We start from the raw sequence: 25,557 nt of genomic DNA, 5'->3' as shown, positions 1-25,557 counted from the left end.
TAAACACTGGTCCTCCAGTTGGGCTTCAGCTCCTAGAATTCCTGGGTTTTGGCTCAACTGGCTAGGGCTTCTGAGGGCTAAAATCCAAAAGTCCTGGAGGACCAAAGTTTGGGAAATGCTGACCAAGCCGAACATGCCCAGCTCCTTCCATTTCTCCTCATCTGTTTTGTTCTCCATGTCTCTTACCATCCTTGCTGCCCTTCTCCAAACCCATTCCAACTTCAGCTCAGAACTGAACACAGGACTCCAGATGTCACCCCTTTAGATATTTAAAGATGTCAATGATGTTCCCCTTTTCTCTTCTCCAAGTGAAACTCCCCCAAGTCATTCCTCATAAGCCTTGCTTTCTAAGCCTTTGGCCATCTTGAAGGCCCTTCTCTGGACATGCTCCGGAGGATGACGGCGGTGATGTCCCAAGCCCTGTGAAGAAGTTGGTAGAAAATCCAGGATCCCATTTGTCCATAGACGGGGCCTCTCACTTCATGCTGTCCACCACCTTCTGCAAAGCCCCAGGCCCTCATCTCAAAATCCGCATGGTGCATCTCTTTTCTCCTTGCATTCTCAACCCATTCATCCGTTCATGCTTTCTGCCAGTTCAGAGTCTTTTGTGACTTTCTCTGCAACTTTTTTGGGGGGAGGAATGGGGAGACTGTTGTGCGTTTCTTGGCAAAGGGCCTGCCTCTTTCCAAAGAATTGATTTGAGATGCTGGCATTCAGGGGTACAAAATATGAAGAAGGTGGGCAGACATCATGGTAGAAGGGTTTTCCAAGGCCTGACTGTGGGTTGGCCACATCTCTCCTCTTCCCTGGTCACTGTTTTTTTTGGCTTTGGGGCCTGCCACGAAGGGGTGGCTTTTGCCAAGAAGGAAGAGGGGGCAAGGTTGGCACAGAGGTGCCATACTGAACTCATGGTGAAATGAAATAGCAATAACCTAGGTCTAGGATGTATTGGACGATCACAACCCAAGGATGAATTTCTTGTCTCGCCTGGGCTGAAAAGGTCAAAGAAATCACGACAATGGGGTTCCTCCTATTTTTGCTGATTCTAAAATTCACCCTCCAATTTGCCGTTCCTTTCTCAGGTTGCAAAATTGCGTGTCTTTTTAACTGCTTTAAATGTTGTGTGTGTGCACGTCTTCAGGTTGCTTATGGTGACCCCCATAGACTTCATTGGGGCAAGGAAGACTCAGAGGTGGTTTGGCCAGTTCTTTCCTCTGGAGTAAAGCTTCCAGCACCTGAGATTTATTGGCAGTCTCTCATCCAAGTACTAACCAGCGCTGGCCCCGCTGAGCTTCCAAGATCAGATAAGAGCTGGTGCCTTATGGGTATTTGTGTGAATATATATGTGCAACTCTGTGAATTTCAGAGGGTTTTCTTAGGGAAGGAAGACTTGGAGGTGGTTTGTCCAGTTCCTTCTTCTGAAATAGAGCCTCCATTATCCAGGATTCCCGGGGGGGGGTCTCCCATCCAAGTACTAACCAGGGATGACCCTGCATAGCTTCCAAGATCAGATGGGATCTGGTGCCTTGTGAGTATTTAGGCCAGAGTTGTTATTGAGAGTGTATGACTTATCCAAGGTAACCCAGTGGGTTTCAGGGCCGAGAGGGGAATCGAACCTGGCCTCCAGACTTGTGGTCCAACACTCGAGCCACGACGCCATGTTTGCCCCCTGTTTAGCTCTTTGCTAAATGCTACCTCACTTTTTTTTTTTTACACAGAAGCCAACACAGTCCCAGCTGGGAAGCGCCCAGGAGTGGCGCGATATGAAGAAGCTTTTGCAGCAACGGCAGGGAAGATAAGATGTGGGAAAGCGTCTCCTGGGAGGACCATCTAACCCTGTTGAGCTGCTGTTTGGAAAAACACACAGAGGGGGAACGTCTCCAAAGCAAAGGAATGCACGGCTACGCAGGCAAGCGGGTCCTCGGGAGACAACGCCGCTTGGAAACCGGCGCCTTCAGTTCTGTGTGTCTTCTGGGCACAATTAAGCATCTTTCGGGAAGCTTAAGGGATTCCAGCTTTGCCTTATCCGGAGCATTGGGTGCACTGATTTAAGTAGTCCCCATAGGATGCTTCTGCTGAAGCAAAATGACTCACTGTTTTGATTTCCCGTTTGCATCTTCCGCCTTCCTTTCTCTTCTTCCTGGCCTAGAATTCTTTTTTTTCCCTAGGGAAAAAAGCCATTTCATTGGTTTAGGTTGCCCTTGTCCTCTATGGCCAACACTTGCCTTCAATGACACCATCATGCAGAGAAACCTAAATGGCTAACTGTGTCTCCTCCAAGGCCAGTGGGTTGGACTGGATGACCCTTGGAGTTTGCTCCAGCTCTTATGACTCTAGGATTCTGTGATACTATTCCATCTTCAGAGCCAGAATTCAAAGATATAGCCATGTCAGTCTGTAAAATCTGTATGTAGAGAGATCTTGTAGCACCTTGGAGACTTGTTGAAAGGAAGAAGTTGGGAGTGTCGGCTTTGATAGACTTAAGTCAACTTAAGTAATGCATTTGAGGAAGCAGACTGAGTCTACAAAGGCTGATGCTACAAGGTGGAATTAAAAGGTAATGCAACTGAGAACATAGACTGTAGTCTACAAAAGCTTGTGCTGCCAATGTCTTTTAATTTGTCTCAAAGATCTACAAGCGTTAGTCTCAAAGATCTACAAGGTGTTACAAGATCTCTCTACATACTGATGCTACAGACTAATAACGGCTATATCCTAGTCTCAAAGGAGCGATAAGATCTCTCTACCTTGAGAACCAATGTGGCATAGTGCTTTGAGTGCTGGACTCTGGAGATCAGTGTTTGAATCCCCACTCGGCCATGGAAACCAACACATACGCATACATACAAATGCATAAGCAAATGACAAAATAAGAGTAGAACCAATGCATCAATAGTATTACTTAATGTGTTGGCCCACTATTTTAAGGAGCCCTGGTGGCACAGTGGCTAAATGCCAGGACTGCAACCACAAGGTTGTGAGTTCGATCCCAGAGGGCTCCTAGCTTGACTCAGGCTCTCATCCTTTCGTAGGCCGGTCAAATGAGTCCCCAGCTTCTTGGGGGCAATTGGCTTACAGACAATAAACAGCTCAGAGAGCGCTGAGTTCACCATATAGCAGTATAGAAATGTAAATGCTATTGCTATTCAAACAGTTGAATAAAGAGGGGTAATCTAGCTGAAAGAAAGGAAGGGAGATGGGTGGATGGATAGACTCTATTAGGGAATTCGCAGGTATGAATTTATAGGACTTTAGAAGTGCAGTGATGGAAAAGGAGCCTTGGAGATGTCTTATCCACAGGGTCAGCATGAGCCTGGGTCGACCGAAAGGGAGTTAACAACAATAACAGCAACAATTTAGGCCTGATTCCCACTACCTTTTAAACCAGATGGCAAATTGGTTTTAACCGGTTCAAATGATCCTGGTTCCCACTTGAACCAAATTGCTGAAGCGATTTGGAGAGGGGGGGCATGCACTAGACCCATTTAACCCGCGTCTTTTTGATGCTGGTTTTTCTGAGTCTTTTTGAATAAATCAATTCAGCGCAAGTGTGAACCAGATGCGGATCGGAATCGATTTAAATTTGCCCTTCAGCTGGCTGGAGCAGGTCTATTTTGAAGCAATTCATTTGTGAATGTGAACCACAAGTGGGTTATTTTACAGGGAAAAAATGAGGTTGGGGCAAATGTAGTGTGAACCACGCTCCGCTGTTGAATCAATCCATCGATTCAGACTGCAAACCAGTTTATTTGTAAGTGGGAATGAGGTCAAAGTGGGGATTCACCAACAAGATCCAGACATATGTGTGATGGTATTAGGTGCCCCCCCCCACCTTGTGCAGGATCAGACAAAAGTCTCCTTCCAAGTTATAGCACAACTATTGCAACAATCTGAAGCAATCTCTTATCAATAAACCCAATGCAGACGCTCTTGGAAAGCAGCCCCCGCCACTCAACCCTCTCTTCCCGCCCATTCCCCGCACCCCGATTAATTGTTTTAATTAAAGAAATGCTGTTTTTTATCCAAGACTGCGGCTTGCCAGATCCGTTGCTAATTCGGCGAAGGAGGAGGCAGGCATGGAATAGCTTGTTAGAGCTCCTCGTCGGAAGAGATGGAGTGGTGGGAGAAGGAGGAATTAAGATATTTTTAAATATTGGCATAATCACGTTAAATGGAGGGAAGGAATAAACACGGGCGATGATCGGCCCTAGAGACAGGAGGCTCTTCTGAGCTCCTTCCAGGTTGGCTCAGAGGTGATCGGAGATCTTTGAATAAAAACATGAGTTCGTCAGAGTTTAGAGATCCTTTGCTTTCTATATCGGTCTGAATAATGGGAAGTGTGACTCTGAGACCAAAGCTGCTTTAAGTCTCATTGTTGGGGAAAAGCGAGATACAAATGCATTATTATTATTATTATTATTATTAGGGGCTATCTGGATCTGGATGGGAGGGCATTGGTAACGGCTAAGGTTCACTTGCAACCGGTGGATCCCGTTTGTGGGATGGTGAATCTTCTCTGACTCTACTTGCGGTCTGAATCAATTTGCAAGATAAGTCTAGCACCATGGCCAATTCTTTTCAAGACTATACGAAAACTGGATTGGATTACCACCCTACAGACATGGTTGAAACCGCCAATGCAAGCAATAATCCAGGGATTTGGCCTTCCTGACGAGAGCTCTGGGTTGCCACAACAACATACAAATCCTAGACTTCCATCGGCGCGAGTTTTATTCTGCTGCTCCAGAGACTGGAACTGAGCCAAAGGATTCAAATTAGAAGAAAAGGATTCCCCCTAAACGTTAGGAGAACATTTTTTACCTGTTCAGCTCTGAGGGTGGCGGTCTCTGGCATTCTTTTGAGACGTTTGATGGCCACTTTCAGAAGTGTTTGCATGCCAGGGGTTGGACTACCTGGCCCTTGGGCAGCACCTGAGAGAAATAAAATATAAATAATAAAAAATGGTTGGTGGGGGCAAAAAACCTTGCTAGCATTCCAGATCTCTCCATCAGGCTACAAAAATTTGATCCTCTCAAATTGCAGATCTCTTTACCAGCCTACGCAAACTGGATCCACTCATTCGGCGATAAAATCAAATCAAATATGTAACCCAAGGAAGGTTGCGTGTGTGTAAAGGTATTTGTAAAGGTGTGCCTTCCTGCATGGCAGAGGGTTGGATTCGATGACCTTTGTGGTCCTTTCCAACTCCATTAATTAATTGATTCTGTGAAGCCAAGCTGTGTACTGTGACTGATCATTGCAAAGCTGTGGATCCATGGAAAGGAAAAATGGATTAGGTCCCAACCCATGAAACTCAAATCTGTCACCTGTGGCCTCGGTGAGACGTTTTTCCGACTGGGTGGCTGATTCTCCCTCTGCGCCACCTTCTTCGTGTGTTCGGTGTGCCGGGGTCCCACCTCTTTCATTCAGAGGAGCATGTGGCCCAAGCCAAGCGGAGAGACTCATTACCGAGCGAGATCGGGAGCGCTGCGTCGCCAGAGGCACCCATCTGTTCACGTCACAGCAGAGCAGGCGGGGATTTTTTTTCTAACACCCGAGCCACTTGGATGCCATCCTTGGCTGGGATCTGGAATGCTTTATTCATTTTGCCATTTAAGTGGAGGAAGGGGAGGAAAGAAAATTGCTATGGTGCCTTTGCGCATATCTGGAGAGAATTTGCACCATGTCCAGGCTTACAGTGACTCTACTCTTGGTTCGACTTCAGACATTAAAGGAGCTTTCCATGAGCAGCTTTTTCTTCCCCTCATTTTCTTTTTATTTTCAACTATCAGTCATTTCTATCCACCTCTACAGCAATCTCTCTTTTCTCTGACTGCTTTCTGCGCTTGCAAGGTTTGTCCTCTGTTCTGGGGATGCTTCCAAAGTTTCCTATCAAAGGAAGCAACAAGTAATTTTAGCAATTATCTTCCTGTGGTGAGAAAGCCTTCGAAAACCACACAGTTCTTGAAGCATATCTGTGGGACGTTGGCTGCTGCCGCATTGAGGAATGAATGCCGTTTGTCATTGCGTTAACTGCTATGGCTCCATCCTATGGGATCCTGGGATTTGGAGTTTGTTGTGGCACCAGAGCTCTCTGACAGAGAAGGCTAAAACGCTCCCAAAACTACAAATCCCAGAACTCCCTAGCATGCAAGCATGGTAGTTAAAGTGATGTCAAACTGTATTCATTCTACAGCCTTGCCTTCTCCAAGCTAAACATATCCAAGCTTGGTTTCCAGATTCTCCAGAATTGCATGTGGATTTGACATATCTGTTCAAAATATGTTTTCATGCAAAAATCCAGAGCAATTTTACATTAAAAAGCAGTGGTTTCAGGAACAAGGCCTTTCTGGGTGCAAAAAACTGGCTAGGAAACCCATTTTCCATTCCTAGAGTGAACCACAATCTGATTCAGTTTAGGGACTTTTTATCATCTTTAGGCCCTTCAAAGCATTCCCACCATCTACTAAACGGGCGACCAAGTCAAAAAAATTGTGCCCAACCATCATAAACTAGATTCCCATTCCATTGCTCTGGCGCTGAATGGGTTAATCGACAGCTTATTACTGTGTCACCCAGATGGAACCCATTCCTCCGGAGATGGAGATTTAAATACAAAGTTTGCCAATCTCTCAAGCCGTAATGAATACCTAATTCGCCCATTTTGTCATCGGCACAACGAGAGCGCGCCGTTTCCCTTCCCATTAATGGCTCTTATGAATTTGAATGGGCAATTTTCTTCCCAGAGCAGCGGGAGGGAAGGATGAGGAAAGGTATAGTGCCGTTCTCTTCTGCTTTGGTCAGATCTCACTAGGAAAATTGTGTCCAATTTTGGGGACCACAATTCAGGAAGGATGTGCACACGCCGGAGCGCGTCCAGAGGAGGGCAACCAAAATGGTGGAAGGTCTGGAAACCACCAAACCCTTAGGGACCTGGGGATGTTTAGCCTGGAAAAGAGAAGGTTAAGAGGTGATATGGTAGCACCGTTTAAATATTTGAAGGGAGGTCAGATTGAGGATGGAGCAAGCTTGTTTTCTTCTGCTCCAGAGGCCAGGACCCAGAGCAATGGATTCAAACTATAGGAAAAGAGATTCCACCTAAACATCAGGAAGAACGTCTTGACTGTAAGAATGCAACAGTGGAAGATGCTGCCTCAGAGAATGGTGGAGTCTCCTTCTTTGGAGGTTTTTAAATAGAGGTCGGATTGCTGTCTGTCAGAGTTGTATTGATTGTGTCTTGGGGTTGGACTGAATGACCCTTGGGGGTTTCTTCCAACTCAAGGCTTCTACTATTAATATTGGCTTTTTAAGCTGCTTTTGACTCATGTTTACCTTTTGATATACTAAGGCTCCTAGATCCCAGGCCAAGACAAACATGATTTAGATTAGAAGTAGATAAACATGACCCCAGACTCCATTTTTGTGCTCCTTGAAGCCCTCCACTCCTCAATTTTGATGCAGTTTCAGGCTACGTGTGCATTACAACCACTCACAAAGCTTCCCGGAGCATCAAAATGTGCCAATCCAAAGCATGATGGAGCTGTGCCTGGCCGCTCTTCTCTCTCTCTCTCTCTCAGATGATGGGACTCATTGGAAAGGAGTGAAGTAGAAGGCAGTAGAAAATGGAGACTACACTAGAGATGGATTGACTCCATCAAGGATGCCATGGCTGCCCTGAGTTTGCAAGACCTAAGTAGGCCAGTTCATGACCAGGTATCTTGGAGGTCTCCCCTTCATAAGTTGATGATAAGTCAAAGTCATCTGGACTCCATATGACAACTGCAATATCTCTGCTCGTCCGTGTCTCCGCACTTGGTAAAAGAAATGATCTTCTTGTATTCCTCCGGCACCTACAAGACAGAAAAGGGAACTCGAGCTTTGGAAAGCGAGCGAAAGATAATGGGAAACAAAGAAGTGAACAAAACAGATCGCCTCTTGCATTGCGGTGCACATGAGTGTGCCTAGGAGCGCCTCTTTGGCTGCTTTGACAGGTTGCATGGTCTCCTTTGCACAGAAGCCTGGTGGTATGATTTCCTCAAACGCACGCACACACACACACCTTACCAAGTAATGCAAAGTCCTTAGGAGACGCAGCAGCTGTCTCCCTCTACCATCACCTCCCCGCTCCTGCGACATCTGTTCTTCTTTCCTGAATTAAAATTCACAAGATCCACTCACCCGGGGCTGCCCTATCAACAATTCTGAGCAGGCCTTTTTTTTCTCTCTCTCTCCCTTTCTTTCCAGACGAGTGACTTTATCTGACAAGAAGATATGGATTTAGCCCTGCAAAAGGAGCAGCTAAGTTCAGTGAGATGGTGACCTTCTCGACCTGCAAGCAGCCAGCAGAGAGGAGTTATTCGCACTGGAAATGGAGCTGGAGAGAATCCACCTCGAGGCAAGGGACTGCTTTGAATGTGGCCGGCAGGAGATGAAAATAAGCAGTGTCCCCTAACTCAAGGTGGATCTACACCGGGTAGAATATTTTGGGAGCAGCCTGAAGTATTTTGGCTCCAAGGCGGACCCTAATTCCCTCCATTACACGGAGTAATGCTGGACAGCTATCTACACATTCATCCCTCTTTGTCACCCACTGCTGCAAGTCACTTCCTCTGAAAATGAGGCATTCAGCCAGGGAGCGAGGCACCCACCCTGAAAACGAGGCACCTAACTCTGAAAATGAGGCACCTAACCTGAAAACAAGGTACCCACCCTGAAAACAAGACATCCACCCCCAAAACAAGGCACCCACCCTGAAAATGAGGCACCTAACTCTGAAAACGAGGCACCTAACCTGAAAACAAGGTACCCACCCTGGAAACAAGACACCCACCCCAAAAACAAAGCACCCACCCTGAAAATGAGGCATTCACTCTGAATACGAGGCACCCATTCCGAAAATGAAGCACCTTACTCTGAAAACAAGCCACCTAAACAGAAAACAAAGTACCCAGTCTGAAAATGAGACATCCACCCAGAAAACAAGGCATCCACAATGAAAACGAGGCACTCACTCTGAAAATGAGGCACCCACCCTGAAATTGAGGCACCTACTCTGAAAACAAGGCACCTAACCTGAAATGAGGCATCCAGCCTGAAAAGGAGGCACTCACTCAGAAAGCAAGGCATTCACCCTGAAAATTAGGCACCCACTCTGAAAACGAGGCACCCACCCTCAATCACATGGAAAGGCACCTTGTTGTGACCTCAGAGAAGATCAATTCACTTTTCTGCTGGTGGGCAACACAGCAGGACACTGTGTAAACAGCCACCTGGTGTTGCTCCAGAGTGCTCCAGATTTTCTGGGAAGATCCAAGGTGAATTGTGACTTTTTAAAAAGTGAATTAAAGGAGGGATGGCCTGGATTCACTACATAACTGCTCTTCTCATGTAACGGTAGTCCACAGTCAAATTGGGCCTTTGGCTTTGTGTCATGAAGACAGGGCTATGCGAGGGCAGGTGGAAACTGGTTTAAATGACCAGTGTAGACATGCCCTCCATCATCTTAAATAAGGCTGATTAGGCCTGGGTTGGATCTACCTGGAGAAATCTAACTTTGCCATAGTTATCCATGCCCTTATGAAATCCAGGCTAGACCACTGTGATATGGTCTACATGGAGCAGTCCTTGAAGGTGGTGGGACAATTGATGCTTTTATTATTATTTTATTTTGTTTGTTTATTTATTTACAATGGGCCCTTCACATTCACTAGGATTGGGATGCAGGACCTTCGTGAAACTGGAAAACCTCCAAATAATAATCTAAAAAACACATTTTTTTAAACCTCAAGGGACACTTAGGAATCTCTAGGTCATCCAGTGCATCTTTATGGTCAACATCCAGAAAGTGACCCTAGAATCACACTGTCTAGAGGAACGTTTTCTCTAGAAACCTCTAGGTCCTCCAGTGTGACTTTAGGACCAACTTCTGGCAGATTCACACGGGAGGACCTGGAGAGAACATATTAATCAAATCCATGAATAATCAGATCTGCAAAAGTCAAAGCCGCAAGTGCAAAGGGCTGACTGTATATGCCACCTTTCTCTCAGAACGAGATCCAAAGAGGCTCACAGAAAGAAATCATTGTAGACCAAAATCTACAATGCAGTTTTAAAACCAGTCACAATTAATACAACATAAAATGATTTTGAAAACATGCAAAAGTTAAAATAATATCCTCTCCGAACATATCTTGCCAAGAAAACCCCTGTAATAGGTTCTCCTTATGACAGCAGCCATAAGTTTGAAAGGACTTGAGGGGACGCAACATAGAAATTTGCAATACCTATCCAAATGACACAGGCTGGGTAGAAAGAGAAGTTTGTACATCCCTTTGCATTGTGCCACCTGGATGCAGGGAAGGCCAGAGTTACTCCTTTCTGCCTTCACTATATCTTTGGCAACTCCCGCCCCACTCTATCGCAGCCTATGATCAAATGGCTTTTTGCTGTCTCTTGTTCATCAAAGATTTATCGGATGAACCGTATGGCCAGGGAACCCAGCCTTGCCTCCCCTGGCTCCATTTCGTCTCAGATGTGATAAGGCCAGGCGTTTGCTTTCTCATCCTTTTTCGCTCCTTGCTTGCCAGCAAGCTGGCTGGTTTTAGCGTGGTTCCACCGATGACTGTGATTCCATGCTTGAGTTCACAGGCGCACACTGAGAGAGAAATAAAGCATTAATACATACCTCCGCTACCCAGCATAACATCTCCACTCAGCCTTTGAGATTGGTAAAGAACCTTGCCTCTTTTTTCCCCCTGCTCTTGCTCCGGAAGGCATTTCAGGTCTTTTGACTGTCTCTTGGATATCTGGCGTCCTTGGATAAACTGTGCATTTTTGTGTTGTGTTGGACAGGTGTTGCTTGAATGTATCACACTCCCCCAACATTTCACAGATGAAAACAAGGATATGTGTGGACAAGAATAAATCTGGCCGAGAAAGCCCTTTAGGGTTGCCGTACATCAGAAAAGAATTGACGTCACACAACCACCACCACAACAACCGACACAGAAAGGGGTAATTTGTATTAATAAGCCCTGCGGCAGTGGTTCTGGATCTTTGGTCCTCCATTTGTTTTGGAAGTCAGATCCCAGAAGCCCCCAGCCAACTTGTCAGGAATGAGAGATGAATTCCAAAACATCTGGAAGATCAAAGGTTGGGAACCACAGCCCTAGGAGATGGCTTGGCATTAAAAATGATGGTCTACAAAATGCCCCAATGCTCCATCTCCCTGCATCTTTGGTGGGCAACCAGGAAGAAACAGTTGGTTTTTTGGTGGGAAGGAGATGGTTCCATGATAGGGTTGCCTTAGGGTCACCATAAGTTGGAAACGACTTAAAGGCACACAACAACAACCAACAACAATAGTTCCATCATCCAATGCAACTACAGTCGAGCTTGGCCACTGTATGTTGGTGGAGTTTATGGGGGGTGGGTGGGTGGGTAACCTATTTCAAAGATCCACTGCTGCTTCTGGAGACTTTTGGCCGAGGACGTTCAAACCTCATTTTAGCCCGGAAATTGGTGGTCTGGGGAAGGTGGCGAATCTGAGGGCCATAGAACAATCTTGAGATGACATGTGGCCTTGTGGTTTCATCACTGGACTCTGACTTTGGAGACTAGGATTCGAATACCCACTCAGCCATGGAAACTTACTGGGTGACCTTGGGCAAATGTAGGGTTGCCAAAAGTTGGAAGTGACTTGAAGGCCCACAACAACAAGAGATAAATAACATCCTTTTCCTCCTCCGTTGTCAGTCTTCTCAGCTCTCCATTTCCCACGATGACCAGGTCTCCTATGCAACTCCGCTACCACCGGGCTCCCTCCGACTCGCTTGACTAATGCCAGTAAACTCCGCTCCCTAATAGCGTGTGGCTTCCTACCAAGTCCAGGCAGATGACCTACACTTCCATAGAGTTACTTAGCTCAGTGAAGTAAGTAATAACATTAGCCGCAGTGAGCTCATTTGGCGAGTGCGGGTGCTTGGTCTCTCTCTTTCCCCCTCCCCGGTTCTTACGGTGCCATTAATTACCACCCGGGGGACGGCCATGAACTTTTATGCCCTTTTTTTAATGTTGCCAGGGATGATTTTTCTGTCTGTAGCACTCAGGCGTCCTTGCTGGTTTTACTGTCCCATTGATGTGCCAGCTGGAAATGAAGAAGAAGGACAGAGGAATGGCATAAATGAGGAGCTGCGGGGAGACGGAGTTGGGTGGAAGCTACACTCTTCCCCAGTTAAAGAAGGGGTGCTTTGGATATCGCTGCAATTTCCTCTCTCTGGTTTCCTTTCTGGACTGGAATGTATTCTAATTTTTTTCCCCTGTTTTCTTTCGTGGGCGATGGAATAGAGGGCATGCTTACCAAATCTGCAGATGACATTATATTAGGAGGGGTTCCTAATAGTTTCACTTATTTACATCTGGAAAAAATGTGTTCTCTCTAGCATTTCTATGTCCTCCCGTGCAATTCTGTGGCCCAAACATACCAAGAATCATGCTGGAGGACCTAAAAATGTTTACACAAGTGTTCTCTCTAGGCATTTCTATGCCTTTCTAGTCAATTCTACTATGATTCTATGGTCAACTTACAGCCCAAGCATATCACAGAATTGCACTGGAGGACCTAGCAATGCCCAGAGAAGTGTTCTCTCTAGGCATTTCTAAGTCCTCTAGTATGATTCTATGGTTCAACTTCTGGCCCAAACATACCCTATAATCATGCTGGAGGACCTAAAAACACCTAGAGAAGTGTTCTCTCTAGGCATTTTTGGTCTTCCAGTACAATTCTATGGTCACCCTCTGGCCCAAGCATACTATAGTGTAGGATCTAAGTGCCCAGAGAAGTGTTCTCTAGGGATATCTCAGTCCTCCAGTGTAATTCTATGGTTCAACTTTCTGGCCCAAGTGTACCATGTTTCATGCTGGAGGATCTAGAAATGCCTAGAGAAGCATTTCTGGGTCCTTTAGAATGTTTCTATGGTATGCATGGCCCTAAGTTGTTTGTCTCATTGGCAATAACAGGGATTCTTATTATCTGTGATTTCAGGTATCCATGAGGCATCTTGGAACATAACCCCCAGGGATACAGGGGTCATATTGTATTTCATGCTTCTAAGTTTCCCATAGGGGCATTGGGTTGGCTGCTATAGAGGCAGAGCAGAATCCTGCATGTGACTTATGCCAGCATGAATGCTTTTAAAATCAAATCCATTCCAGATGATTGGAAAACCCACTCTTCCCGTCTCGGAACTATCCAAGGTGCCGAACAAAGGAATAGTTTTGAAGGAGCTATCCAGAGTGCCAAAACTACACTTGTCCCTCCCTATTTGCTAGGGTTAGGGGCACAAGACCCCCGTGAATATGGGGGGAAAGCACAAATAACAAAAACACAACACTGTTTACCTGAGATTACACCTCTCCAGGAATCTCTAGGTCCTCCAGTGCAACTCTGTGGTCAACGTCCGACAGACACTGACCATAGAACTGGGCTGGAGGAACTACAAATGCCTAGTAGGGTATTCTCTCTAGGAATCTCTAGGTCTTTCAGTGCAACTTTTAGTTAACGTTGACCACAGAGTTGCACTGGGGGGCCTAGATATTCCTAGAGAGAACATGTTAATCAAATCCGTGAATAATCAAAGCCACAAATATGGAGGGATGAGTGTATTTCAGGGAGACGTTTCGCCACCTAGGACAGTTTGCTAAAAGTCAGAGCAGATGCACCACTCCGCTGACAGCCTGGGATCCATCACTTTAATAGATGAGAAAGCAGATTGATTCAGAGTATGGCCATCTGTAAGGGGCATGAAGGCCCTGGGAGGGCATTATTTCAAAAGGGATAGATGCTACACAATGAGATTAACCCCTCACACACACAGTCGTACCTCCACCTAGGTTCACACAAACACACACACGCATCTCACACCATGATTAGGAAGGTTCATTAGGGTGCAGAGAAGCTTCCGGCGCTCAAGAGTTCATTAAAAGAAATGGGCCATTAATGGAGGAGGAAGCAATTTGGGGAGAGGGAGAGAGCAAGCATAGGTCTATAATGGAGAGGTTCATGACTTCCCTCCGGCTTGGCATCTCTTATATGTGAAAAGGGGAGGAGGGAAGGATGAGAAAGGATGTATTCTCAGGGTGAGCTATTTTTAACCTTAAGGACTAGAAGCTTGAAAGCAGAGCCCAGGAAAAAGGATCCAGTAGGGAATAGTGCAGCATGTAGAAAGGAAGAGAGGGCTTAAGCGGGAACAGAGTGAAGCTGGAAGCAAAGCAACCAGAAAAAGAAACAAGTCCAGGTTTTATATTGCCTATCTATCTATCTATCTATCTATCTATGGAAATGCACTCCTGGCCACCACACTGAGCATCCAACGTCAGGGCTAAATCCAGAAGTACAGTAGCAACTCCATGGTCAACCTCTGATGGAAGCATGTCACAAATTGCACTGGAGGACCTAAGAAAAATGCCTAGAGAGAATATGTATTTATATAGTACAGGTTCACTTAGATATGCCAGGGGGGGAAAAGTTTTCTCTAGGCATTTTCTGGATGCTCAAGTGTGATTTTATGGTATATTTGCTCCAGAGGTTGACCCTAAAGTGGAGGACCTTGAACGTGCCTAGAGAAGCGTTCCCCCTAGGATTCTCTAGCTCCTCCAGCACGACTCTATGGTTAACTTCCAATGAAAGCATACCATAGAACCACAATGTAGAAGAGGCCTACAGAGAACCCCTTTTGTTGCAGCTGTTCATTTCAGGTAAGAGAAGTAGCATTACACATTGAAGTACCAGATTATACATGAAAATCATATTATGCAAAGGGTCCCAGGATGGATCCCTCGCATAATGCATGGTCCTGCTGTATACCAAATAATGCCAAATACACTTGCCCCTCCCTATTCCCTAGGGTTGGGAGCACCAAGACCCCTGTGAATATGGAAAAAACCGCAAATAACAAAACCCTCATGTTTTTACCCGAGAGGACACCTCTCTAGGAATCTCTACGTCCTCCAGGGCAACTCTGTGGTCAACTTCCAACAGACACTGACCATAGAACTGGGCTGGAGGAGCTCCAAAGGCCTAGGAGAGTGTTCTCTCTAGGAATCTCTAGGTCTTTCAGTGCAACGTTTAGTTAAAGCTGAGCATGGAGGACCTAGAGATTCCTAAAGAGAACATATTAATCAAATCCGTGAATAATCAAAGCCGCAAATATCAAAGCCGCAAATATAAAGGGATGTGTTTAGAAAGAAGGAGGATGCCAACGGCTAAAGAACAGAACAGTACTTAACTGATAGTGGGGAGATGTGCCATTGCTCCATCAAGCCCGGGTTTCTTTCTTTCTTTCCTTTTTTTTTTCTTGTAGGATACCTGCAAAATGGTGGAGATGGAAGTTGAAGATGGTGCAATCCATGCCCTTATCTCCCCGTTCTCCCCTACCGCACCAGCTGTTGGAAAATTTACAACACACACTTCATAAACCTAAGTGTTTCTCAGACAGCTGTTGGTAAACATTGCAAATTGCTCTGTCTCGTCCTCCTCGGTACAGAGCCGGCTCGTGCGCAGAGCTCACTTCCGCTCCCCTGTGAAGAAACTCTTAACTAGAAGCTTCCCTCCAAGAGGAATAAATCCCTTTGTCCACAGATCTATAAAACATTTTCTCAGCTCAAAAAAGGCCAAGGTTTTTGGAGAGCAAAAAAGGAGCACCCGCCTTCCCTCCTTACGCACTTCTGTGCAACCATCTTTTTGCTTTAGTGACTTTCTGAATAGCTTGAAATCAGAATGCATCACATTATGAGTAGAACCTAGGGGTGCAGCTACACTGTAGAAATAATGCAGTTTGACACCGCTTTAAGGGCCAAGAATCCTGGGATTTGTAGTTTACGGAGGCAGCATCACTTTTGGACAGAAAAGGCTAAACACCTTGTAAAACTACAGACCCCAGGATTTCATAGGATGGCGCGACAGCACTTCCACATACAACATACAAATCCGTACAACATATTCTGTGCAGCATTACTGCCTTGCTATAAACAAATCCATGCAACATATTCTGTGCAGAATTACTGCCTCGCAGGATACAAATGCATAAAATTCTGTGCAGAATCATTGCTTCTGCAGAATACCAACATATATAACACATTCTGTACGGAACTGTAATTGACTTTCAGAATATAAAGCCGTACAACAAAGTCTGCAAAGAATAACGGCCTTGTGACACACAAACATATACAACAGATTCTGAGCAAATACACAATACATGCTGAACCTTGTAACAGATATTTTGTGCATGAAAGAGCGCCTTTCATGCCGTGTGGAATTAGGAGAGTTGCTGTTGCTTGCCTTCAAGTTGTTTCTGAATTATGGCGACCATAAGGCCATGCTATTGGGTTTGCTTGGCGAAATTTGTTCAGAGGGGGGTTTGCGTATGCCTTCTTCTGCAGCTGAGAGAGTGTGACTTTTCCAAGGTCACTCAATGGGTTTCCAAGGCTGTGCCAGGATTTGAGAATATAAATTGTCTGCAGAAGAATTGCCTTGCAACATCAAAGAGAAAATTGTATAGAAGTTTCTGGTGTATTTTTCATCCACGGCAGAGAGAATATTATGGAATTTGTTTAATTTTTTTTGACCTTGTATATGAAGAAGAGAGAAGCAGAGTTTTATACCCCTGTTGTAATTTCGATCCCCTTGTGCTGTCCGTGAAGGCCAGGTAAATAAAAGCCGTTGGCACATTCAGCTTTACATAAGTAAGCATCGAGGATGAAACAACATTAACTTGGGGACAGCAGCAGGAGAGAAAGAATGGAAAGCAAACACTCCGGTTTCTTTACTGAGCGTGAAAACCTGCTAAGAACAATCAAACACTCACACTTTGCAACAAAGATATATCTGGTGGTACATCTCTCCATCTGCTCAGGCAACTGGTGCGGTCACGTTGACCCATGCGCCAAACAAAGCGTCTCCCCAAAGCGCTTCAAGATGGAGTGTGAAGATCTGGAGAGCCGATGGCCAAAAATGAAACTTGAAGGGAAATGTTTCCAAACTAATTCTCCAAGGATTGGGTCGGATCATTGCAAATCCTGAGTTTTTTCTGTCCAGGACACTGTCAATGCTGCATATAAGAGAAAAGAAACTTGTGGAAGGAGGAGAAGGAAGGAGGGAGTTTTGGCAAGCATAACAGATCCAATGCAATCCTGAAAAACAGAGAGAAATAGCTGTGTGTTTGTTTTAAAATTAAAATATTATTCTTTTCGACTTTTTTTTAAAACACCATCCCATCTTATCAAATTTTCATTTGGACCATATGAAACTATATACAGTTAAATACATCCAGACTGTTCGTATGATATTGTAAATTTAAAGGTGTAATTTTAACATGCTAGTTGCTTAAGCCACAACTATTCCCATTATTCAGCAATATATGGCGGTGCATAGGATTAGCTTACGCTTTGTAAACAGCATAGTACACCGGTAAGCGGTATAGAAATGTACTTGCTATTGCTCTATTGTAAATTTAAAGGTGTAATTTTAACATGCTAGTTGATTCCGTCACAACTATTCCCGCGACATTGAGTAACCTATGTCAATTACAATTTACGGGTAACATGAGTACCAAAACATGACTAAGGATTCTGTATGGTGAAAGAGTTCTTATACCTTGGAGCAAACATAGATCAAAATGGGGACTGCCACCAAGAAATGAGAAGAAGATTAGGATTGGGAAGGTCAGCTGTGAAAGAACTAAAGAGTAAAGATACACAACTGAGCATGAAAGTTAGAAGCGTACAAGCAACTGTAGTCCCCATTATCATGTACAGATGCGAGAACTAGACAATACGAAAACGGATAGAGAGAGAATAAACGCATTTGAGATGTGGTACTGGAGAAGAGTGCTGAGGATATCATGGATGGCCAAAAAACCAATAAATGGGTCCTTGAACAGATCAAACCTGAAATCTCCCGGGAAGCCAAGATGATCAACCTGAGGCTGTTGTACTTTGGACGTGATCAGATGGAAGACAGGAGCGAAACTCGTCCTTATCTCGTCCGTGACAGAGATCACGCGAAAGACACTCATACATTTGCGCTGATGCTGTCATTAAACTGTCAGTGAAGTGGAATTGCACTAATGTGTTCTTTCGTTAATGCAAAATGAAGGGCAAAGATAGGACAATTCCAGGACCTGACAGGACAATGACAGGATCAGCGCAATGTCATGCGAAAGTCTTTCATGCGATCACAGTCAATCACAGTTTAATGACAGGACACGTGTATGAAAATCTTCTCACAATCGTGTTATAAAAACGGGGAAAGTACGGGCCAAGGATGTTCCATCCCCCGTCTGATAATCTCCCATGTCATTAGAAGGCATGGATCACTTGAAAAGACAGTAATGCTAGGAAAGGTGGAAGGAAGAAGAAACATTGGAGAATCGCATGCTAGATGGATGGAATCTATTAAGGAGGTCATGGGTATGAAGTGGCAAGAACTAAGAATAATAGTGGAAGATAGGGAATCTTGAAGATGTCTCATCCAAATCTTGGAGGTATCTCATCCGAATCTTGTGGTATCTCATCCGAATCTTGGAGATGTTTCATCCCCAGGACCGCTATGAGTCGAGATCGACTCGAGAGTGGTTAACAACAAATAGTGTGGTATGGGAGGAAGTCAATGGGGTGCGTGTGATGCAATGGGTTACTTCACTGGGTGATGCCAACTCTAATGATGCCACTGTGAAAACCCCAGCCTTAGTACTGTAATATATCCCCCCGCCCCCAGATTCTGCACTCGCTTTCTCTCCCCAATGAAGCAGTGTGCAAAATGTGCCTCTGAACCTTTCTGTAGTGTCAGGATCTTTGCACATGTGCACACGTGTCCTGCCTTGGAACAAAGAAGAAGTAATGAAATAACAGGGCAGGGAGCGAGTGGGCGAGAAGACAAGGCCACGCTTGAAGCCCAGATCAGCCCGGCTTTAATTATTAAGGAAGGCGAGTCGAGGGGCACCTCTGTCCGGCGGATCATCTGCCAAAGTGACAAGTGAGCTGAAGTCATGATAAGAAACTCACCGTTTGGGATTCTTCTGCCTCCCACTCTCTCCCCCTCCACCGCTGTCCCCTTCCAAGGAATGGACCATAATTGGAGTGACAGACTGGAAAATCAGTCTGAATGAATGAGGTCACCTGCATTATAAATAATTCATCAAACACACGGGGCAAGACAGAGTCCCCCTGTCCCCCTGTGAGCCTCTCAGCGGGGGGTTAAAGGGGGGGAATGGAGACGGGAGGAAGGAAAAAGGAAGGAAGAAAGGAGGAAGCAGGGGAGGGAGGAAAGGAAGGAAGGAAGGAAGGAAGATTGATGGAAAGATGAATGGGTAGCAATTAAACTGATCTTTCTTTCTTTCTTTCTTTCTTAAAAGGAGATTTGTGGCACTTCTAACAATTTTTATACGAGGGGAGAAATGGCTGACCTTCTTCTTGGGACTTCATTGTTGTTTTGTGCAAGGAGCCCAGGGAAACCTGCTCTGAGCAAACCTTGCCAAGAAAACCCCATGATAGGTTTGCCTTGGGGACGCCAGAAGTCGGAAATAACTTGAAGGCATACAGCAACAACAACAATACGAAAGAACATTCTTCCAAGCTACAGTGACCAAATTATGCTCAGATTTGGGAAACGGGTGGTTGAGCCGAAAACTTTTTGGCACCTTCCGTACAACAACCTCAGTTTGACCACCTTGGCTCCTCATGGGAAACCAGGCCTGATGGACCCATTCCTTTGTCTCAGTACCCCCTCCCTATACTACAAGCCCCAGGATTCCCTAGGATGCAGCCATGACAGTTGAAGGGGAAATCACAGGGCCATAATTGTGTAGTATGAACAGACTCTCCCCCACCCCAACTTGCTTTTTCTCTCCCTATCATTTGATCCACTGCTAAAGAAGTGAATGGGATTTTGAAGGAAATTGGAGACGAACACGGAACAATTGCACACCGGGTCTTTTCCCAATTATTTTTGGAAAAAGAGAGCGGGAAAGGGAGGGAAAGAAAGGAGAAGGAGCACACTCTTCTCTTTAATCACCAGCTCGGAGCTGCATCCAGCTGCTAGAAGCAGTAATGAAGCTCTTAACAACGCCCACTGGGACCCCGGTTTGGCCGTTCCAGATGTCTCTGTTGCAGAACCAAGCCGACGGTGTGCTGTGTTGGCATCTGCCGCCTGCCAGCTTGCAGAAACTCTGACCGCTACCAGCCCTTTGGACCTGACCCCTCTTCCCATATCTTCCATGCAGCTCAGAGGTCATCATCTGGGATGCACAGGTAGCATGCGGCGCATCTGTTGTTGCTGTGTGCCTCCGATTCATGTCCGACTTAAGGAAACCCTAAAGTGAACCTCCCTTTCCTCGCCAAGGTTGGTTCAGAGGAGGTTTGCCATGGCCTTCCCCTGAGGCTGAGAGCGTGCGACTTGCCTAAGGTCACCCAATGGGTTTCCATGGCCAACGAAAGATTCCAACCCTGGTCTCCAGAGCAATAGTCCAACTCTCAAACCACTATACACTTAGCAGCACCTGAAATCTATCTTACACAAGGTAGGCTGATGGTCACACAGGCCTGTCCCTCCAATCCTTTGCTGCCACCGCCATCTGCTCCATGAAGCCACTGCCTCACCTTGTCTGATATCAGAGTCCTGCCACCCTGAAAGTGGAACAGATGGCAAAGGTGTACCTGAGATGTTCTTTGGAAATGCCGAACACGCTTTCTTCCTCCCTTCCCTGTCCTTATTTTTTTATTTCTCTCTCTCTCGCGTGTGTGCGTTCTGTATTTATCTTTTAGCATCGGGCGAAAGGAATTAGGTAGGAGCCTCATTATGGCTTGGAAAGCGAAGGCGGTGCAAGGAATCACGGGAGATCAGGAGCTGACCATTATCAGAGAATACCAAGCCTGGCCAGGCTGTCAAGATTATTCAATGCCTTGGGGCTGCCGAGGTTTCTGAGCACCCTGGAGACGCGGTTAATGTCAATACCAAATGGGGAGAAGGGAAGGCAGGAGAGAAGGGAAGAAGCCATCAAGAAGCTGGAATTAATGCAGCCTTGAGCAGAAAAGAGAACTGATGGATTGAGGATGGAGAATTGGTTCAAGGGTTTGGGGTTGTTGTTTCGGCAAAAATGTCCCTCTAACAGGCCTTCTGCTCCATAGGCAGACCCCCAATAAAACCATGGGACAAGTGGTGGCTTCCATGAGAATGAATGGGAAGGTGAATCCATTCTGAGCTTTAGTATGAACTCTAAAGGAGCTATCAAAGCTGCTGCACTTGGTGTAACCTCTTAAAATTGCTCATCATCATCATCATCATCATCATCATCATCATCACCACAGTCAGCCCTCCTTATCCATGGATTCCTCATTCAGGAAAGATGATATTATTTCTTACCCGCCTGTCACAATTTACTAACAGGGTTTTGTTGCATTTCTGCAACGTAGTAGTGGATTTGAAGGATTGTGACATCAAATCCACCAATAATATGAAGATCTCAGCCACTGGAGTACTCTTGCCCTTGCCTGCTTGGATGCCTGTTGTCACAATTCACTAACAGGGTTTTGTTGCATTTCTGCATTGTGGTTATGGATCCATAAGACTGTGATGTCGAATCTCTGCCAAAAATATGCGCATATATGAGCTATCATCGGCTGCAGCACAAGCTGCGTATGGGAGCACTCTTGCCAGTGCCTCCTTGGATGCCATCATCACAATCCACTATTAGGGTTTCATTGCATTCCTGCAATGTAGTTATGGATCTGTAAGACTGTGTTGATTGAATCTCCACCAATAATAAGCAGATCTCAGCCATCATTGGCGACAGCACAAGCTGCGCATGGGAGCACTCTTGCCAGTGCCTGCTTGGATGGCCATCATCACTATTCACTAAAAGGGTTTCATTGCATTTCTGCAACACAGTTATGAATCTGTAAGACCGTGATATTGAATCTCCGCCAATAATAAGCAGATCTCAGCCATCATCGGCCACGGCACAAGCTACACTTCGTGCCCGCCACCACCCAGGCATGGCAAACATTGCCCAGCTTTGCCTGCGCAACTTGCTTCTCCGATCATAAAAATGGTAATCGGATCCCTCATTAGCAGGAGCCGGGGATCGAACCATGCACATCCCAGGTCGATTGCTAGGCTCAAGCCGCACAACCCGAGCATGTTCTTCCTCCTTCTCTGCCCTGGGGGTGGGAAATAAAAAGAAATTCATCTCCCTCACCTCCTTGACTGGAGCGTGCCGACAGACACAAATTAACTGTGCAGCTTTTCCCTGGGCCTCTCTCGGCTCACGCTTGCTGCCTGTCATCCACCAGCCGCCTCTGGGCAAAATTGATCAGCAGCAGCTACCAATTGCTTCTCGGATTTGTGTTTGAGAGAGCAGCAGCAGGAGTGTGTTTGTGAGTGTGTGTGTGTGAGAGAGAGAGAGAAAGAGATCTGCTCTGGGTTTTAGACCGAAATTTAAAGAGGTTACACCAAGCACTGAACCTACTTTGGAGGGAATGGGTTCAGACTCAAACCTGGAACGGAGTAGCTACCCCACTGACATGGAAGATACATGCTTCCAGGCTTGGTGAGCTTCTTGTTGGCCTCCGAGTTGGATTTTCATCATCAGATTCAAGCCTTGGAAAAAAGAACATCAGACAATACAGGCTTTTTGGCCTGATCCATCATGGTTCCCCATAAGGAGAGCTGTTGCATTTGTAAATAGATGCTTCCTTGCAAAGAGACAGTATATCTCAGTCAGACCAGGAAATCCTGGGAACAAAAGAGCACCAGAGAAGTCTTGTGCTTCCCTTGCTGCTTCAGAGGCTGGGACATGGAGCAATGGATTCAAGCTACAAGAGAAGAGTCCGCCTAAACATTAGGAACAACTTCCTGATGGAAAGAACTGTTCAACAGTGGAAGACGTTGCCTCAGAGAGAGGAAGACTCTCCTTCTTTGGAGGTTTTTAAAGAGAGCCTGGATGGCCATCTGTCACAGGGAGGGCTTGGATGGTGTCTTCCTGCATGGCAGAATGGGTTGGATAGGATGGCCCCTTGCGCTCCCTTTCGACTCTAGGGTTCTATGATTCTATGATAAACACTTTCCAGGACAGTGTTCTCACCTTGAGATTCCTCCTTGCTCTTGAGGGCTGGAGAAAAGGAGCCAAGCCCTGAGATGTTTAGACTTCCTACTTGGCAGTGTCTCTTTCACACACATTTTCCAAGACAGTGCTCTCAAGCTGAGATTCCCCCTCACCCTTGAGGCTTGGGGAAGAGAAGCCAGGCCCTGAGAAGTGAGATTCCCTACTTCTCTCGCACACATTTTTCAAGGCAGAGCTCTCACCCTGAGATTCCTCCTTGCCCCTGAGATCTGAGATTCCTTACATGGCAAGACAGCACTCTCACCCTGAGTCTCCTTCTTGCTCCGGATGCTCACGGAAGAGAAGTCAGGCCCTGAGATCTGAGATTCCCAACTTGGCAGCTACCTGACAGTGCCGACCCACAGAGCTGGTCCCGAGCGACCAAGCTGCGGGTTTTGGCAGGTGGATTTTTCTTCTGGCGGCGCATCGGCTGCCAGCCCCAATCTTGTCATTCGCTTTGCGCACTCACACACACCGCCCGGTCCCCATTGCCGGTTTGTTGCTGTTGTTGTTAACTTGAACTGTGACAATGTTTTATTCTCTTGATCTTGACGGGGAAGTCGGGAGGCAGGGGAGCGTCTCCAGGGAGAATCGGCGGCAGCCCCTGCCGGCGGCAGCTTTAATTAGGCATGTGAAATTCCCTCTGACAACAGTGACACTAACCAAACTCAGCACCGGAAAAGATTCCAGTGGGTTTGAGGAGGAAAGGGAGAAGGCGGCAGCGCTGAGAAAGAGATACAAAATTGCTCTCTTAGGGAGCTGAGGAAATGAGGCAAAAGGCTGCAAAGTTAGGGAAAGAGAGGAGCTTCAGAGGATGCCACCAAGGCTAAACTCTTCCATCTAGGGGTAGCTTGTGCACCCTGTCCTAAATCCATTGCCACCTTGTGCCAGGCACGGCGTCACTCTGCTTGAGATGGGCCTGAGTTCCAAATTTTTGCCTTCTCAACTGGCTTGTGAGGGGATTTGAGGAGATGCAACCCAAAATGGAGACATTTGCAAACTCTGGTTCAACCCGGGAACTGTAGAACCATCCAAGCAAACTTTCCTGATGCGTAAGATTCCTGCGGCCCAGGCCTCCCATGTCAGAGGGGCAGGGAATCCACTCTGGGTTTTTATTAGAGATCCTTCCATGGTGCTGAAAGCAGTTTGTAGATAGGATTGAGCACATCTCATAGCTCCTGTGAAATCTGAAATACAGTAGACCCTTGGTATCCGCTGGGGTTTGATTCCAGGAACCCCTACGGATACCAAAATCTGTAGATGTTCAAGTCCCCTTAAATAGAATGGATAGTAAAATGGTGCCCCTTATATTAAATGGCAAAACCAAGCTTTGCTTTTTGGAATTTATAGATTTTCAAGCCATAGAGGCTTGAATCCATGGGAGGGGGAACTGTGAATATGGAGGGCTAACTGAAGACAGCAATAGCCAGAGGTCCTGGCCAGCATAGGTCAAGTTCAGGAATGCTGGGAATTGCAATTCAACGCTGTCTGGAGGATCATATAATTTCCATTCCTGTTCTAGACAGTACTAAGCTAGATAGACCAAGAGTTGTCTCAGAGTAAGGCAGCTTCTTATATTCCAAATCATGAGGAGTAGGATTTTATTTCAATTTGAAGGGTGGAAATCTCTTTCTTCAGAACCATGAGGACTAGAATCATCCTTCATTTTGAAAGACGGATTTCTCTTTCTCCAGAACCCTGAGGACTAGAAACTCATCTCATTTTGAAGGGTGATCTCAGTGGAAGAGGACCTACTTCCCACGTCCAAAGATCATCACGGCAAGTGGAACGTGTCCAGAGGAGGGCAACCCAGATGGCCAACAATCTGGAAACCAAGCCTTATGAGGAACGATGTAGGGAGCTGGGTTATGTTTAGCTTGAAGAAAGACTGACAGGTGACATGATCGTCATCTTTAAATATCTGAAGGCATCTCACGTGGAAAGTTGGAGCCAGCTTGTTCTCTGCTGCTCCAGAAACTAGGTCACAAACCAAATGGATTCAAACTGCAAGAAAAGAGATGCCACCTAAAGTTTAGGAAGAACACCTCGATGGGAAGAGCGATGGATCCGTTGAGCAGACTAGCTCAGAAAGTAGGGAGAGCCTTTAAACCAAGGTTAGATGGCCTCCTTTGGGGTTGCTTTAGCAATGGATACCAGGATGGAAGGGCAGGCACCTGCAGGAGCATAGAAGTGTAGGGTCCAGATCAAGGAAAGTCATAGTGTCAACCTCTTCCGCTTTGGTCAGACCTCACCTGGAACATTGTGTCCAGTTTTGGGCACCACAATTCAAGAAGGATCTGGACAAGCTGGAGCGCATCAAGGAGGGCAACCAATATGGGGAAAGGTCTGGAAGCCACCAAGCTGGGTAGGTTTAGCCTGGAGAACAGAAAGTTAATAGTCATGT

General features: G+C 46.0%; 1 protein-coding gene and 1 long non-coding RNA gene across 3 annotated transcripts in view; both read right to left on the bottom strand.

The window, feature by feature from the left end:
- The window catches only part of SEMA6B (semaphorin 6B), a 133,418-nt gene extending 131,283 nt beyond the window's left edge, over positions 1-2,135 (bottom strand). Inside the window, exon 1 of the mRNA XM_042479530.1 lies at positions 2,095-2,135. The gene's annotated coding sequence lies outside the window, so the exon portion shown is untranslated. The remainder of the gene's footprint in view (positions 1-2,094) is intronic.
- Positions 2,136-4,999: 2,864 nt separating this feature from the next.
- Positions 5,000-25,557, bottom strand: part of LOC121936707 — a 49,773-nt gene continuing 29,215 nt past the window's right edge. The window contains exons 3-7 of one of the 2 annotated variants that reach the window (XR_006105018.1): positions 16,863-17,105; positions 15,286-15,364; positions 10,685-12,145; positions 7,494-7,850; positions 5,000-5,889 (exon numbers count right to left, since the gene is read on the bottom strand). This is a non-coding gene — a long non-coding RNA (uncharacterized LOC121936707). Of the gene's footprint in view, positions 5,890-7,141; positions 7,851-10,684; positions 12,146-15,285; positions 15,365-16,862; positions 17,106-25,557 lie in introns of those variants that run through there. The other variant, XR_006105017.1, reaches the window with a different exon arrangement.

This window comes from Sceloporus undulatus, chromosome 7 (assembly GCF_019175285.1).
Source record: "Sceloporus undulatus isolate JIND9_A2432 ecotype Alabama chromosome 7, SceUnd_v1.1, whole genome shotgun sequence".
In the NCBI taxonomy this organism is placed as follows: Eukaryota; Metazoa; Chordata; class Lepidosauria; order Squamata; family Phrynosomatidae; genus Sceloporus; species Sceloporus undulatus.
Note: the sequence above shows the minus strand (reverse complement) of the source record. Positions and strands in the feature narration are given on the sequence as shown.